We start from the raw sequence: 17,633 nt of genomic DNA, 5'->3' as shown, positions 1-17,633 counted from the left end.
ATGTAGTAGATTGACACTTTCCTTGTCCTGTTGGCTTGCTCAGTTGAAATTGTATCTCCTTAGGATCAGCGTTGTATGTGCCCATGATGTTAGATAGAATTGGAGAGTAAAATGAATTAGAATTGTTCAATACACATTTTCTTACCAATGATAAGATTTAGTCCCAGAACTTGCAAAACTCTGTTAAAGATGTTGAGTGCATTTCCTGTGCAGTAACTACTCGGGTAATTGGCCCTGAAAGAGAGTGGTACTGTTAGGAAGTGTGGCTTTGTTGGAGTAGGTGTGGCCTTGTTTGAGGACATGCATCATTGTGGGGATGGGCCCTGAGGTCTCTTTTGCTCAAGTTACTCCCAGTGACACAGTCCACTTCCAGTTGCCTTCTGATCAAGATGTAGCCAGCACCATCTCCGCCTGCACACTGCCATGCTCTCTACCGTGATGGTAATGGACTAAACCTCTGAACTGGAAGCTGCCAACTCAATTAAATGTTTTCTTTGTAAGAATTGTCATGGTCATGGTGTCTCTTCACAGCAATAGAAACCCTGACTAAAACATGGCTTAATGATGTGGAAAAAGGTAGGGCATTTTTTGAGGAAGGATGTTCAGTGTGCTTGGACATCTGGGACAGTTAAATAAGCTTTAGGAATTCCAGCATGGGGTGACCTGGCAGGTCGTGGGAGGATCCATAAAGAAGAGATGAGACTGGGCCCACCAGAGAGTAGCATTTTATCCCTGAACCATGTTTTAAATTTAAGATTTAAAAAATAGCATTTACTTATTTGTGTGATGTGTGTGTGTGTGTGTGTGTGTGTGTGTGTGTGTGTGTGTGTACCTACATGTGCCATTGCACATGTGTAGAGGTCAAAGAACGACTTTTGGGAGTGTAGTTCTTTCTTTCCACCATGTGAGGGAATTGAATACAGATCATTTGGGCAGCAATCCCCTTTACCCACAGGGCCATCTTGCCATCCCAAGAATTCACATTTTAGCTCACAGATGGGGTACCATGGTTGCCATCTTAGCTATCATTTGTAGACTGCATTGATGTCTAGGGGAAAGATGTGTGTGGCATTCAAGGTTGCAGTATGATCAGAAAGGAGGTGAGAGCTAGGGAAGAGCCAGGAAATCCTAAACTGAAGGAGTTGAAGAGAAAGGGTGTGTGAGCACCATCAGGGCAACCAACCTGGAGTTCAGTGCCAAGGCAGAACAAAGCAGTAAGGGATGGGTTCCACATTTCCAAGCCATCGGCCTGGCAGATGATGTCATTCTTTGTTATAAACAGGGGCTTTGAAGAAAAATGATGATACATTTTTATTGGATCTGTTGAGTCCAACATAGCTGGGCTGTGGGGCATCAAAGGAGAGACATCTCCTGGCAGCCAAATGGGTGGTTTTGGAACCTCACATTTGACTAGGCACATCTATTTTTGGATTGTTAGTAATGGGAGGTAGACCTTGGAAATATTTGAGAGGTGAAGCCCCAACAGAGGAACTTGAAAGATAATGACCTGGGAGATAGAAGCAAAGCTAGAGAGACATGCCCCAGACATGGAGGAACAGAAGTGTGTCCAGGAGAAGGGAGGTCAGCATGACCAGGAGCCATGTGAGGACTGTTAGACACTGTGACTGAGCTCTCCTGTAGCCTTGGCAAGGGCCATTTGAGTCAGAGGTGAAGATGAAGGCCAGCTTACAATAAGGGAAGAGTCTAGAAGAAATGAAGGATTGGGGCCAGGGGTGGGGATAGATACACTCACTCTATCTATGGGCTATGGATATGAGCTGTGAAGGGTAGGTGGGCACAGGTTTAAGGCTGGAAAGGGAGGCCAGAGAAAAGTGGTTGGTTTTTAAGATTAATGGGGTATTGACATACTTATGTGCTTAAGTGTGGCTTACAGCAAGGAGAGAACATGTGGAAGCAGGTTTATGTTGAGGCTACAGATGTGGGGTTCTGAACTCAGGGAAGATCAGAGAGAGAGGAGGAGGAAGGAGACTTCTCTGACAGAATGGAGTGGAAAGAGGCCTAGTCTTCCTGGCCAAACAGGAAGTTGGCTGTTGTGTTCATGTCCTATAATTGTCATTAATGGCAAAAGGAGAGACATGAGGTAAGAAGACTGGTGAAGATTCCTGTGGACAGAGGGAAAAACTGAGGACAGACATGGATGGAGTGCTGGGAAGTTCTTTTGGGCTGTTTGTGTCATCCTGGAAAGTTGGACATTGACGTCTTCATGTCCAGTGTGATGGCATTTGGAGTGGGGGCCTTGGGATGTAATGAGGACATGAGGATAGAACTTCAAGATGGCATTAATGTCTGTGCCCACTTTTACATGTAAATCTCATCACTTAAGAGGCTGATGCAGAAGGATGCAAGTTCAAAACTAGCCTAGGCAATATGGTGAATTCGAGGGTAGCCTGGGCCTTACCTAAAATAGTTTAATAAACAAAATAGGAGGGATTAGTGTCCTTGTGAGAAGAGGAAGAGAAATCAGAGCCCCCAGTCTGTAACCTGTGGGGGCACAAGGATAAGGTATAGTGGGTGCCTGGTATGGATTTCCAAACTATCACTTCTTTCAATTCAGGGAGGCATCTGAAGTCCATGGGCCAGGGACTATGGGCCCTATTATTTGCTAGTTTACAAAAACATGAATCTGGAAGTGGCCTTGCAACCTACCTTGAACCCCATACCCAAGTTCAAACTGCCAGTTATGCCTTTGTGTACCCCAAAACAAGCCCCCACAAGACACCAAACATGTTGGTGTCTCATCTTGGTCTCCATCTCCAAAGATGAGAGAAATAAGTCTCTGCTTTTTGTTTGTTTGTTTTGAGGCAGGGTTTCTCTTCCTAGTGCTGCTTGCCCTGGAACTCGCTCTGTAGACCCGGCTGGCCTCGAACTCACAGATCTGCCTGCCTCTTCCTCTGGAATGCTTGGATTAAAGGCATATGGCAGCCCCACTTAGCTGAGTCTTTGCCTTTTTAACCTTCTGGTTTACAGTAATTTTTGATAACAGCCCAAACTGACTTAATGTGAGAGGCCAGAAGGAGGCCTGAGGTGGTCTGTACCCTGGGTAATCTGAGTAATTTGGGATTTCTTTCATCTGTTAGCCGCCTCAGCACAGCATGGAAAAGGTTTTTGATTCTATGTGAGTGTTGGTGAAATAGGAAAGACTTATATACTGAGTCAAATCAGAGAAGGTTCAGGCCTGGGGGCATCAGTGGGTTAAGAGCTGAGAAAGATGAGTGATTGAGAAAGCATTGAGGGAGTTGTCCTTGGATACAAAGCCAGGTTTGTGTGTCTCTTTGATATTGTCCATTGTTATCTTTGACTTTGTTGGGGAAGAAATTTCCATGGTAACATTAATTTGCAGGTTATCAACTCCAATAACTTCTGAGGAAGATTTTAATTTACTCCGATTTCCAGATTGTTTTAACTCTATCCTCATCATGTGGTCTTTCATATGGTTGCATTTCAGTTGGTAATACATTATTTGGTAAGGAAGAAAACATTTAAAAAAGGGTCTGTGGACTCAGGATTTTAAAAGGGAAGGCTAGTCTCTAATGGACGTGTGTAAAGAGATGTCTTTAGCAAAACTGTGTGAGCAGAAGGTGGGCGTTGCATAGTGACAGAGACGTTGTCACTATAAATGGAAATCTAGAAAAGGGGAGACATTGAGGTGGGCCTCGTCAAGTCCGTGATTCACTCTCCTGCGCATACTTACTCAGTTATCTGAGTTAGCAGCATCTGAAATGCCACTAAATTTAGAAAGTAAAATAAAGAGAGAAAGTGCTGGTGTGGTGATTTGCAGTGACACTTGCTGGTGCTGAGGTGTGAAGGTGTGACCTTGTGACTACAGTTTGGGGTGTGGGTCCTGTTTGCCAGTCCGGAGCTGGTGCATTTGCTAATAACGCCTTATTTTTCTTTAATTTAGCTCCATGCATCAAGAGAGTCACTGTCTCTGGTGTGCGTCACCACAGCTGATTATGCTTAGTAACATCTCCGTTTTTCTGTCCTGAGGCTTTTTTGAGGGTGATGTCCGTGGAAGAAACAATCCAAAGTCAGGCAAAGTAGTCCCCAGAGAGGGATGAACAGAGCGAGACAGAGTGTCCACTTCATTTGTACTCTGGATTCAGCCAAGCCAGGCAGTTGAAGTACCCCCTGAACTACAGTTGTATGCAATAAAGAATATTTATTACCGCATGAAGATTTAATTTTTCAAGTTCAAATAGCCTATCCATCACTGTCAGTTAATTCTTACCAAGGGCCCAAGTTGTTTGGCATGGTAATGATGAGGATGGTAGCGATTTCCAGAAAGGATGCAAGAATTCATATGAACCCCAATTTTACCAAAGTAAAACCTGTCCCTAGCTTTTCTTGCTGGAAAATCAAATGCTTTTCAGTAGCAGACTCATCGAGGACTTTGGCTTATCCATTCCCTCTAACCCCACAGTTACCTCACAAGCAGGGTGTCAGCACTTTTCTTCTAAGCCTCTGCCAGGACGGGCTCTGTGGTGGTAGGGAGTGGCCACGCTCAGCACCCGAGAAGGAAAGGAACAAACATAAAGTTAACTCTTGAAGAGCCTCTGTGCCCAGTTGACAACAGTTCATTTAGACCTGTCATGATCCTGTCCTGTACCCTCCCCTCATCCCCATCTAATGGGGGAGGGGTCTGCAGCTGCCACTCCTGTTCAAGCACCAATAAGGGAGCCTTATTGACCTGGGCTTTCCTTAGGAAAAGTTTCCTTAGATCAATGGATTATGCTACTGTTGACCTGCAGATAACTTTCTGTCTACCCACTTCCCATCATCTCCTTTGGAGTATTAGATAACCCAGTTTCAAGAGTGAACAGAGGTAAGCCCCTGCCATTTCAGGTTGCTCATGCTGGATATAACATTACCTTCAATAGCCACACACGGCTCCAGCATGCTTAACAAGGGGCACAATTGGCAGTTTGAAGATGGGTTTGCGATTCAAGGTTGGTTGGAGAGCCAGCTGTGGTTTCATGTTTTTGTAAACTTTGCTGTAAATCAGCAAATAGTAGGGACTCATATCCCCAGCCTGTAGACTTCAGATGAGTCTCTGAATGGAAAGAAGTAGCAGTTTGAAAATTCATACCAGGTGTTCATTGTATATTGTGTCAACACTTGAGCTAAATGCTGGGTGCATCGCTGCTTAGATTACTTCCTTTTCCTGTAAAGGAAGAACATTCTTAGAAATGAGATTAACAGCCTTGATCAAGGTTCTATCACCCTAGTAAAGGCGACCTCACAGGATGAACAAGTTGCTTCATGGATGTAAGGGCAGAACTGTGGAGCAAAATTATACTTTTGGGAAGAAAGAAAATGTCTTGTTTATATGCTGACAGGTGCATGCCCATTCATTCAATGAGTGTGATATCTAACCAGTGTAATCGAAAGCCAGTGGCTTCTCAGTAAATGTCTAGTAGAGTAGCTTTTTTTTTTTAATTTTAGAAAAATATGGGTTATACAGCCTTTAGTATTTTGAGTTTCTGGAGTGCAAGAGGAGTTTTAAATATCTCCACAAGCAACTCTAATCTGTCATGCCTGCTAGCCCTGGAATGCTGTTTCTGTAGGTTTCTAGAAAGTGATTGTAGTCTGTTGAAGTCTCTAGTATGTAGATGTGGAAATTCCTCACTCAGAGAAACTAAGTTAGCCATACTTATAAAAATATTATATCTATTCACATTTGTTTATTTTCTAGCAAAAATGAAAATGAGAACTACTGTAGTGTGATATTTATTCCATAGCAAGTTAACAGTTTAAAAATTAGACCCTAAGAAACCAATTTACTCAATAAAAAATGTCAAATATAATGCAAAAGTAGTTGTAATTTTAAGATTAAAAACAATTAGACCTGTACTCTCCACTCATCGTATTGCTGATAATAGGGCTAGGAGAAGAACTTCCCATTGAGCTAATAGGTATGTAAATTGTACCATTTTTGCATACAAAATTTGGCAGTGTGATCAAGTAGCTTAAACTGCTCCTACTCTTTGGCCAAAGAATATCTGGGAATATGGCCCAGGACAATTATCTGAATTGCAGACTAGTATAATTCCAACATTTTTATATTTAAAACAATGGAACAGCACAGTATGCCATGTATGATATATTATAGAATTTTGATACACGATGTTTATTAGGAGGTTTTAATAACATGAGGATATGCTAATGTTGCTATTGAGAGAATATGAAAGTTTACACAGAACACATTCTAAATGTAAAACAAAATGCATACAGAAATGGGAAAAAAAACCAAAATAACAATAATCATTTCTCAGTAATAAGACTACATATTTCATTCTTGTTTATCTCAGGTTTTTCAATAATACCTCTTCAAAAACATATTTTACTTTTATAATTAAAAGGAAACATCCAGTCAGTGCTTTAAAGGCAATTATTTTCTGCAAGAGTTGGCCATTGGAGAGCTCATTATGTGGAGTCAGTCTGCCAGGAGAAAGTTGGTTGGCCTGAAAAGAGCTTACTTATACTGCTTTGAGTTCTAGGAGGCGAGGAAGGTGAAATGGAACATGGGTGACCGATAGATGTGGAGGAAGTGGGATGAGGCAGATAAACACAGGAAAACAGTTGTCATTTTAATTTTATTTTTGTGTCAGGGTCTCATGTAGCCCAGGCTAACCTCCAATTGACTGTGTGGCCGAGACTGGCCTCAGCCTTCTGAGTGCTGGCATTGAGCTACCACATGGGGCTTACTCTATGACAGAGTCAGGTTGTGTGATGGCAGGAAGTGCTGCGTGATTTCTGGTACCTTACGTTGATCATATGATGGCATATGAATGCAGCTGATGGGTAAAGGGTGAAAGACTGCCGGTAAGGAAGTCAGTGTGCTCCTCCCTTCTCCTTCTCAGCCTCAATTTTTAATAGTTGGCTCATTTAATGGAGGGTAGGATCATGATTTTAAAGTTGCTGTGTTGGTTAATGACTTCCTATTCATGTAAGATGCCCCATGGGCCATCTGCCTGACACTGTCCTTCAATTTAAGACTTGAGTGGAGAGCTTTGAAGGGAACCAGTTGAGAAACACTTGTAATTTCTCATTAAGCAACAAAAATCTGAACATTTACCAACAACGTTCCTATTGTCATGCCAGCTCTTAGCACTCTGAGAACCCCACCAATGTGTTATTGAACTTTCTGGAATAGATAATTAGCATGTGTTAGTGTCTTGCTCTACACACTGACACTCAAAGCATGTTGATGCAGCAGTTCTGTGCTCATGGAACCTGCAGGTCAGAGAGCTGCAGGGAGCATTATGATTGGGCACAGCTTCTCTACTGATTTTCACTTAGCTATATTGTGATGTTGCCTATTTATTTAAACCTAATTGGATGTTGAAAAGGTAACTAAAAGGAACTATTAGAATAATTTGTTTAAACTACCAGTTTTGAAAATTGTGATATGGTTGCCTCTCCCAGTTTATAAGAAAATAGATTTCTGAGGCATAAAAGATCAGAGGGTCAAGCAGTATTTATAGCTTTCCCTCCCACGCAGAATTCAGACATCCAGGAGCCCCAGCTGCTGTAAGGCATGTAATAGGTAAATATTTATTTGGGTATGGTTATTTTAAATTATTTGGCCTGCCCTTTTTAAACATGTGAAAATTCATTTTCTGTTAAAATGCAATGCCAAATAATTTTGTAAAAGCGTGTGTGAGCATGTGTGTTACTAAGTTCTATAGTTTGCTAGTGCTTGTGAGACATACCTATTCATATAAGGGATTACTGGGCCATGTTGTCTACTCTCTTTTATTTTCTCTCAGTATAACTGTGTCTTAATTGTTATTTCTTCTCCAACTCGTACTATTTTCTATGGAGATTATTGTTATTTTTCTTGACTATTTGATGTGAGAACCACTTCTGAGATTTGGAATTTAGATTGAGTAATTCAGTTTGCTTGCATTTGTGTCTCTTGAGGAAAGGCTTTGGACTCCATGCTCCAACAAATGTTCCATCTAGTGCTGGAGAGGAAATGACCAAGCAAACTGGGAATTAACAGACGTGATACTGAAAACCCAGATCTCCCGAGCAAGCCCTCAAGGGCTTTGCTAAAAGGTGGTCACTGTTTCTCTTTATAGAGACCTACTAAAGAGCTCCGGCTGAAGCTCTTTTTTGAATTTATTTGAACTTTATAAAATTCTCTCTCTGTGTGTGTCTATCTGTCTCTCTCTCTCTTCATCTTGCTCTGTCTCCCTCAGTATCCATCTGTCTCTCTACTTTCTTTGTCTCTGTCCATCTCTGTCTTCTCTTTGTCTCTCTCCTGTCTCTGTCTCTCTGTCTCTGTCTGTTTCTCTCTCTTTGTCTCTGTCTCTCTCTCTCTCTCTGTCTCTGTCTCTCTCTCTCTTTGTGTGTGTGTGTGTGTGTGTGTGTGTGTGTGTGTGTGTGTGTAGCTCACAGCATTTTGTTTTTGTTTTAGAGAATACATAGGTTCAGCACTCTATTTCTGATGTGGATGGGGGGCAGTTGGGGACTTGCTGTTGATGACCATCTTTGGGATGTTTTTAGCATTTTGTGAAAGAAAATTTAGAGGATATGACATAACCTAGTGAGTTACCTTTCTCCAAGTCCAGTATTAGTCTTGTCGGCCTGTTTTTATGATTGCCTTTGTTCTTGTTTAATTGACCTATATGTTTTGGTTGTTTTTATGGCTGGTTTAGTTAAACTGAGTTGCTGCAATGAAAAAATCCCCTACCCTCCCAGAATTTATCCTGATATAATGAAAATGTCTCTTACTTAATAACACAGAAGTTTCTTTATCCTGTTAACTCTTCATGATTAGTGTGAGGCCTTCCATGGACTGGTTCATTAACACCATATATAAAGGAACGGGCAAAAGAGTATGTGGTGCCCCCATTATCCTCTTTGGGAAGTGGTGTGTACATTGTGTGTGTGACTTGTGTCCCCAGTCTTTTGGTGAGAACACAGTCAACGTCTGGTGCAGCACAGGCAGTGGAAGGTAGTTGGGGTTTTACTTGGAGAACCATGTGTTTGGACATGGACTTAGGCTTATTGTAATGTGGAGGAAATGGAAAAGAACTGCTCGGGCTCTTAGCCATCTTTGCCACAGACAATAATAGAGGTCAGAGCCCAGCAGTGTGCTCAAACCACTCTTCTCTCTTGACACCCCAGAGAGGGAGGGGCAGCCACTGAGTCCAGTTAGCCCGAAGGCTAAGACTGCTCAGCTGCCTGAGATGCTCCTATTGGTGTCTAGTAGTACTTTAAAGAGCTAGGTCCACTTTCAGGAAGGGTCTAGAATGCTCAGTATTTGGGACTTAGATATATCTTCTTGTTTCTCATTGGGTTTTTAGCATATCAGGTGCCTGAAGCTGCACACAGTGTGGCAGAACTTGGGGTACACAGTCCTCTCCTTGCTATGTTCCTTTGTGGAAGTTCTGTCATGCTACCTTCATTAGCTTTCTTCTAATTTTTTTTGAACTTCTGTTATGTACAATCTATTGTATTAGGCACCGGGTCAGTGAAAGGCATTTGTAAGATGCCTAAGACATAGTGTTTGCTTTTGAGGACTATACAGTGTGGCATTCTTCTCCAAAGGCAACTGAGTGTTTCTCCACAATCCAATTTTGGGAACTCTCCTAGTCTCTATCTCATTCCTCCCCACTCACCCTCCACCAGTAGCCCATCTGCACTTTTAGTCTACTCAAGGAGAGCTCCCGCACTCACGCAAGCCCAGCTCAGATCGAAGTTCCCAGCTTATGATTGGTTTTCTAACTCCTGAGTAGCCCTGAAATTGACCTATGAATTCATAGCTTATTCACTTCTCTTTCTACTTACTGCATAGTCTCTACTAGATGAGGCTGCATGGATTATGGAGGCAGAAAGGGTGTTAGGCTTTAGCAGAGGGTCATGATGGTATAGAAGTACTATCTGATTGTGAGAGAAGGTCTTTGTGACATTTACATTGGACCGTAGGGAAGGAATACATTCACCAAATCGAAAAAGCCAGGGGCTAGGGTGGAAGACTGGAGGGGTCAGCCTTCCAGACAGAGGGGACATCAGCTGCCAAGCATGGAAACATGGAAGTTGATGAGCTCTCATCTGAGATCTTGTCTCCATCAACTGACCACCCAACCAACAAACAATAATAACCCTCCCCAAGCACTTTCCATTGACACATTGTCAGTCATTCTTTCTTTGAAACAAAGCACACCAATACCAAACATAGATCATTTGATTTATAAACATTTGCATCTGAGCAGATCCCCTGCCTCACAACTAGAGCATAAAGGTAATTTGGTGAGAGATACTCGGTTCAGATTTCCTCAGCAAAGCAGAAATGAATCAGCTCCCAAAGTACTACTTGGGGTGGTGCAGAACCCCTTCCACCAACACGGGGCTCCTTTGACCCCATGATTCCAGGTCTGGTAGGAAGGATAAATCGTTTTGGTTTGGGTTGGGCTTTAATGTGAAATTTTCTGTTTTGTTACTACTTTTAGGTTTAAAAAAAAATATGCCTTCCCTTTGAGGAAGAGTTTTTCCTCTTTGTTTGATAACCAGTCAATGGCAAGGGTCCATACATTTAATAGCTAAAAAATACACCAAGAAACCAAAACCCCAAATCAAAGCAAGCTGCCCATATTTTACTGTGTGAACTTTTTCTGTTGGTCACTGCACTGTTTTGGCAGCCAAGGTACAGATGAGGCCAAGGATTCAAGGCAGTCATGAGCTATTAGATTTTTAGAAAGCTGACCATGTACAAGGTGCTATGCTAGGCACTGGGACTATGATGATGATTAAAATGCTACAGTCTCTCTTCCCATATGTGGTGGTGGGAACAGAGAGGGAGGGGGGTGAGGTTAGGGGGCAGGACCAGGAGGAGAGGAGGGAGGGGAAACTGTGGCTATGATGTAAAACAAACAAACAAACACTTAGTTAATTAATTAAAAAAGAGAATGATCCCCATAGGTTTTTGTGTTTGAATGCTTAGTTCTCAGGGAGTGGCACTGTTTTGGAGGGATTAGGAGGTGTGACCTTGTTGAAGGAAGTGTGTCACTAAGGGTGGGCTTTGATGTTTCAAAAGCCCAAGCAAGGCCCAGTGGTTCTCGCTTCCTGCTGCCTGTGGATCCAGACATAGAACTCTCAGCTCCTTTTCTAGCATCATGGCTGCCTGAATGCTACCATGCTCCTTACCATGATGATAATGGGCTCAACCTCTGGAACTGTAAGCAAGCCCCAATTAAATGCTTTTCTTTGTAATAGTTGTCATGGTCATTGTCTGTCTTTACAACAATAGAACACTAACTAAAACACCATGGAAATCACATTCAAGTTACAGACATTACTCATCATTCTCACCCTGTGTGTTTGTGGGAGGAAGTAGAGTTCAGAGTAAGAGGTCAGGATAGGCAAGGCTGCTTACTGGTGATGGAAATTGGTGTGTCCAAGGATGCTGGGTTGGTGCACAGGAGAGAGAGTGCAGAATGAGGACTCTAAGAGGAGAAATGCAGGGACCATGCTAGCCCATTTTCAGGATTTGGGTCTTTATTCCAAAATGGTGAGAAGGAATTAGAAGATTTTTTTAGAGCCATAAAATCTGATTTTATTTGTTTCATTTTTTGGAAGAGATTTTCAGCAGCGCATAAAAATGTATGGACCCTTGCCATTGACTGGTTAACAAACAAAGAGGAAAAACTCTTCCTCAAAGGGAAGGCATATTTTTTTTTAACCTAAAAGTAGTAACAAAACAGAAAATTTCACATTAAAGCCCAACCCAAACCAAAACGATTTATCCTTCCTACCAGACTGGAATCATGGGGTCAAAGGAGCCCCGTGTTGGTGGAAGGGGTTCTGCACCACCCCAAGTAGTACTTTGGGAGCTGATTCACTTCTGCTTTGCTGAGGGAGCAGGGCTGCTCCCTTCCTGCCTCCCACTCCTGCTGAGTCTTTGCAGATAAAGGAATCAAATGACTTCCGGTTTCTCATCAGTGTTTCTGAAAAGGTGAGAGCTTTGATTGCAGACGTCTCTGTGGTCCAGGTCTCGCTTCAGAATAGCCATGACAGCTGTCATCCATCCCCCAGGTGGCTTGGGGGACACACAGCCATGTCTTGATCTTAGTGTGCCAGTCTTTACTGTGGTTGTGAGGTGCCAGCTGAAAGCTGGAACTGGGGCACTAGTTATGGTGACTAAACAATGGTAGGAAATAGGGAGGAGACCAATGGGTTAATCTCCTAGGTTTACTTTAGAAAATAAATGGATGTAGCATTCATGAAAATTGTGGCATTATGGAATGTTTTTGCCAAGAGGTTGAATTTTTTTTTTTCCTAGCAGAAATTTGAGAAGGTGAGAGATTCTGAGTAATACGTCAATCATAGAGGAGTCTGTCATTTTCTGGCAAGTTGAGTAGGCCACGGGTATTTTTTTTTATATATATACCTTGCCTTCACTCACTCTTTTATGAATTATGAAGTATTTTCTCCTGAAGCCATCAAACATGACAGGGAAGAGGGGAGCTGGTCCACATATTCATTCTTACCTTGGGTGTCTAGGGGTTTTCAGTGTCTGCCTCTTTATCTTGACCTCTCTTTATCTATCTGCCCTTCCACTCTCCTCTTGCCCTTTTGATAGGACTGTCAGAAACATTTGTTACAGGGCTTTCTTGAGGGTGGATTTTTTTGGGCAACGGGGTGAGGTGTGGAGGTAACAAGCCAAGCAATTGGAGAGATTAACATGAGGGCAGGAGTGAACACCAGAGGCACAGAGAGTGGTGAATGTTGGGAGGTAGAGGAGCTCCTGCAAGCATGCCAACATTGGCATAAGGAGCAGTCAGCGAGGCCAGATAAAGCAGGTAGGCAGCCGGAAGGAGCTGGCATGAAGTAGGGCACCAGGAGGCAGGATGCTAGTCTCAGCTTTGGTGACTGAGCCCAGGGACCTGTGTGGGGATTGACAGGATCAGGCCCTGTATCGGGTGCAAATATTAGGAAATCTACCCCACAGGCAAAGGGTTGTATGAGCTAATATCAGAGCCCAGGCTGAGAGTGATACTATACCAGTCACAGCAGCAGCAGCCCAATGCACGTGGAGCACCAAGGTTGTGCTTAGCATCCTTCTGAGCATTGTAACTCTGATCTGCACAAGAACCTTGGTCTGATCTGCATTCTGTAAGTGAGAAAATCAAGGTACAGAAAGTCAAAGTAGCTCAGCGTTTCCTAGTTGGGATGAGGCCCAGTTGAGATATGTGGGCAGCCTGACTCTAGAGTCCTTCCTCACAGCCTCCCAGCTCCATGATGTTCCTGTTACACAGGGGCAGGTACTGATACACCCAATGCAGGTGTGTGGCCTGAGGGCTGCCTTTACCCACAATGCACTGTATGGGCCTTCCAGGTGGTAGTATTCACAGCCCTGCTTCTACCTACTGTAAACAAAAGCCAGTGGGTCCACTCTACCTCCTTTGTGCCGTTCACATATTAGCTCATTAGTTCTAGGACTCATTTGGTACCTTGTAGTGACAGACAAGGCCTAGAGGGATTCTGGGACATGGCCTGGGTAGTGAGACCAAAGACAAAGTCAGAAGACTATAGCAAAACATGACTAGATGCAGAATCTGATGTCTGTGGTCATTGGTTTTAAATTTTGTTTTTCTCTTGTTCTCCTTCCTGCCACGTTGCTGCACCTGTCTGAGGGAGTCAGGGATGCACCAAAGCTATGATAGCAACACTTGCGATGCCACACATGGTTCCAGAGGCAAAGGAGTGCTTGCAGAGGAGAAAATCAACCGGCAAGCCATGGGCACTGACGAAATAGCAGTACAATTCCCTAAACTGCCAAAGGCCTTGAGCTTCGATTCCAGTCCACGGAGCCAACAGGGAGACTGGGTTTGCCGAGTCCAAACTTTATTCCTCGGCCTCTGCCTGACCTCGAAGAGTCCTGCCATAGAATATATAATTACATTGGCCTAGATAGAAGAGTTAAATTTCAGAGAAATCTAGCTGAAAAAAAAAATTGGGTATCAGTTCCTTTTGCTTCTAAAACTGCTCCAACTGTCTTGCTCATGGCTACCCACAACTCATAGCACATCACCTTACTCTCACCTTTTCTGGCCCCCTCTACCACCCTTACCAAACAAATAGAAAACAAAAACACTTGGTCCTCTATTCTCCTGACAAACCCGTAGGCTTGCTGAACCACAGGGCTCGGCACTTGGTAAAGAAAAGTAACTTCTCACAGATCACTCTGTCTGAGGCCAAGAAAGACGAAGTGGAAAAAATCGTGTCTTACCATACCAGGTGGCTTGGTAAGGGCCCTGCAATTTCCTCATCTCATTGAATCCATTGAGGCATTTGCCAAACAACCAAGATGAAGCTCTGCCAGAACCATGTAGGATTTGTAGACATAGACTCATACAGGTGATGCCTTTGTGTAGAATCTTCTGATTGAGCCACGGTGTGTGTATGGAGAGGTAAAAGGAAGTGTGTTGGTGAAACCCGGTCGGGAGAGCACCCTCACACTGTGGCAGCCTCTGCGGGAGGCTATGTGGTTTGGGAAGCACTCAGTTGTAAGAGGCAGGTATGGTACTGAAATACCAGTGCAAGACTGACCTCAGGGCTTCCCAGTGATCCCAGTTTAGTTGGAGGTAGGAAACCAGGAGGAGTGGTTCTGTCATCCTTTCACCCTGGGAAACTCATGGGTGAAAGCATGAGGGGTTTTTTGGCGTGTCTTGCTTTGGGGGGTTACCCTAAATTTAGCTCTTGGAACTTGAACCTGATAGACTGACTGCACTCCTTCATCAAAAGCTGGGGACTTGAGATGGTGTGGAGCAGGAAGCTTCGAGGGACCTTTTGGAACTTCTAAGCCCAGGCAGAGAGCATCTGGGGACAAACCTGGTCAGTTCCCATCTACAGCTCTAAGTTCTTTTTTCTTTTGATGCCTGGGTTCTTTTGGGTGTTCCCAGAACCAAGTCCCTCACCAAGGTTCTTCTGCACTATGGGCTCTTGCCAAACACTGGGTGATTTGTAGGTTGGACAGGTTCTAATCCTGAAGGGGGCAGACTTCCCAGTCTGTTGTTCAGTTTGTAGCTCTCGGCTTATGGGTGACCAAATGGCTTTTCAAATTTAATTTTTATTATTGTGTGTGTGGGGGGGCACACATGCATGTCTAGGTCAGAGGACCCTTTGTGGAAATTAGTTTTTTCCTCCCCACTTTACCTGAGGATTGAACCTAGGTCTTTCAGCTTGTAGTGCAGGCACCTTTACCCTCTTTACCACCTCACTGGCCTCTAACTGGCTTTTGATTAGATCCCCCCCCCCCCCCCAAGCTCTCCACCACCATGGTGACCTTTCTCTACTTCACCGATAACTCTTGGGAACATGCTCCCTGGCTCTCACTATCTTGAAAGCTTCATGATGGAGTGAGTTGGGCGCTGGGGAGATGGCTTTTTTTCTTCTACATAAGCACAAAGACCCAAATTCAGGTCCTTAGCACACATGTGAAAGATACAGTGTGTATCTGTAATCCCAGTACTGGGAGGCAGGGGAGAGAGTAGGTCCCCGAAGTTTGCTGCCAGTCAGGCCTGCCAAGTTGGTGAGTTCAAGGTCTAGTGAGGGATATTTTCTTCAAAAAATAAAGGTGGACAGCTGAGGAAGATAACTAATATTGACCTTTGGCCTCCATTTGCACACACATGTGCACACACACTCATACACCACATATTCACACAGAAGAGCACAGAGGAGAGCAGGAGGAGGAGAGGAGAATTGATTGTGATGGTGTGAGCCTCAAATCCTGGAGATCTCAAGTTTGAGGCTAGCTCGGCGACCAAGTGAGACCCTGTGTAACAGAAGAAAGAAGAGGACAGAGGGGAGGGGAAAGGATGGAGGGGGCGGGGAAGTAGAAAGAGCAAAACTGGTTATACCATTTGTGGGGCCAGGGCCAGGGGAAGAAGAGAACACTCCAAGTTACATATAATACAAGGCAAGAAGAGCTATCTAGAATACAGGCTTTGAGGAAAGCAAATTATCCTTTTTGGGTGGGAAACATGCCTTGATTGGATGGCTTCTGGGCGCCCTTATTGGCTTGTGATTCTGAGTCTGATGCGTTTGTCTCTGATTCATGGGAAGCAGGCAGAGGCAGCCTGGTCCTGCTACATATCTGCCCTTGCCCTTCCTGAGCCGGTTGTGGGGCTAGAAGGAGTAACACAGAGGCCGTGCTTGACTCAGGGCCCTGTACTGACAGGCCCACCCTGAGTCAGATGGCAGACTGTTGCATGAGTGGCTCAGGAGGCAGGCCCTGCTTCTCACAATCTGCCTTTTGGGCTTTGCATTAGCATTAGTAGGTAGTGCGTGCATGAGGCAGCCAGATGTGGGGGAGCAGTTGAGCCTTGCAGTTTCCCAGCAGGGAGTGTTTCATCCATTTTGGTCTATCCTGAAAGGTAGACAACCTCTTTTCTCCCCCTTTCATTGATTCTTATTTTAAAAAAATCGGGAAATGGCTATACTCTCAGTGGAAGTAGTAAAGTAAGGAACTATCTTGGAGAATTTGAGGAGAAAAAAAAAAAAAAGAAGACCTTGCCTTGGCTTTTTGTATGGCAGTAGTTAAAAAGCTCATTAAAATAACAATCTAAAGTTAGGGGGAGGTGAGAGTTGGATCTGGGTGGATGGAAGAGTTGGAGGTGAATGATGAAAATACATTGTATGAAATTATCAAAGAATTAATAATACTATACTAAAATAAAATCTGACACATGGATTTGAGCTTAGAATTCCTCCAACCCAGTCTTCTCGAAGTCTGGGTCTCTGGAGAGCTGGGTGGTCCACTAGCCAGCGTCCTGCACCAGCACACAGTGGTCAGCAGGTGGAGCCAGCTCAGGATTCTCTATGTAGACTCTGTGGGTCACACCTACCCGCTGTCCTCTGGGTAGGCACAGACTCAAAGCCAACATCCCATGTGAACTTGCCATCTAGGGAGTCTGGAGGACCCAAGTCGCCTTGCCATCTTTTAGATTTGAAAGTGATGAGGTACTGAGATGCCCAAGTGTGACTGAAAGCCATTAATGGTTGGGTCATCACAGACCTGGAAGAAGGGGTGTGCCATCCTGAGCTCTAGTAGCTCTTGGGAGACTTTGGATGGCTCAGTTTGTTGCTCTGGTCTTAGTCTTTTCAGAGACACTGGCTGGGAGACTGACCTCCTTTCCCAGGTCTGGGCCAGTGACTCCTTGCTGAGCTCCCATGAAATACAGCCAGTGCCTTCTGGCTGACAAAGCAGGGCTGTCACTGGTAAGTGTTTATGTTGCACTTTAGATCTGCAAAGTCCTTTCTCTGAGTTCCTTCTTCCCTCAGTGTGGCGGCTGAAGAAACTAAAGCCCACAGAGGCGACAACTGACTGGCCCAGGTCAGCTGGCAAGGCAGTGGCCAAGCTGATGTGGAGTTTCGGGGTTATGTCTTACCCCAGCATACTTCTCTAGGTGATGTTGTTTTACCCTCACTAGTTTCTTCCCAAATTTAACTGGGTTCTTTTTGGAGGGAGCTGTAGACTTCCTGGTTCAGGTTGCAATCCATCACTGGTGAGCACCCAGCCATAAGTCAGTGGGGGAACTCCATCCCAGGTGACCTCATTATCGAGTTTGTCCTAGGTCAGTGTGAGTATGGTGTGGGAG

General features: G+C 44.1%; 1 protein-coding gene across 2 annotated transcripts in view; it reads left to right on the top strand.

Annotated features, from left to right (window-relative positions):
- Positions 1-17,633, top strand: part of Cacnb4 (calcium voltage-gated channel auxiliary subunit beta 4) — a 262,761-nt gene that overhangs the window by 111,222 nt on the left and 133,906 nt on the right. The window lies entirely within an intron of this gene.

The sequence above is a fragment of the Onychomys torridus genome, chromosome 4, assembly GCF_903995425.1.
Source record: "Onychomys torridus chromosome 4, mOncTor1.1, whole genome shotgun sequence".
Lineage (NCBI taxonomy): Eukaryota > Metazoa > Chordata > Mammalia > Rodentia > Cricetidae > Onychomys > Onychomys torridus.
This window is presented reverse-complemented; position numbering and strand designations above follow the sequence as displayed.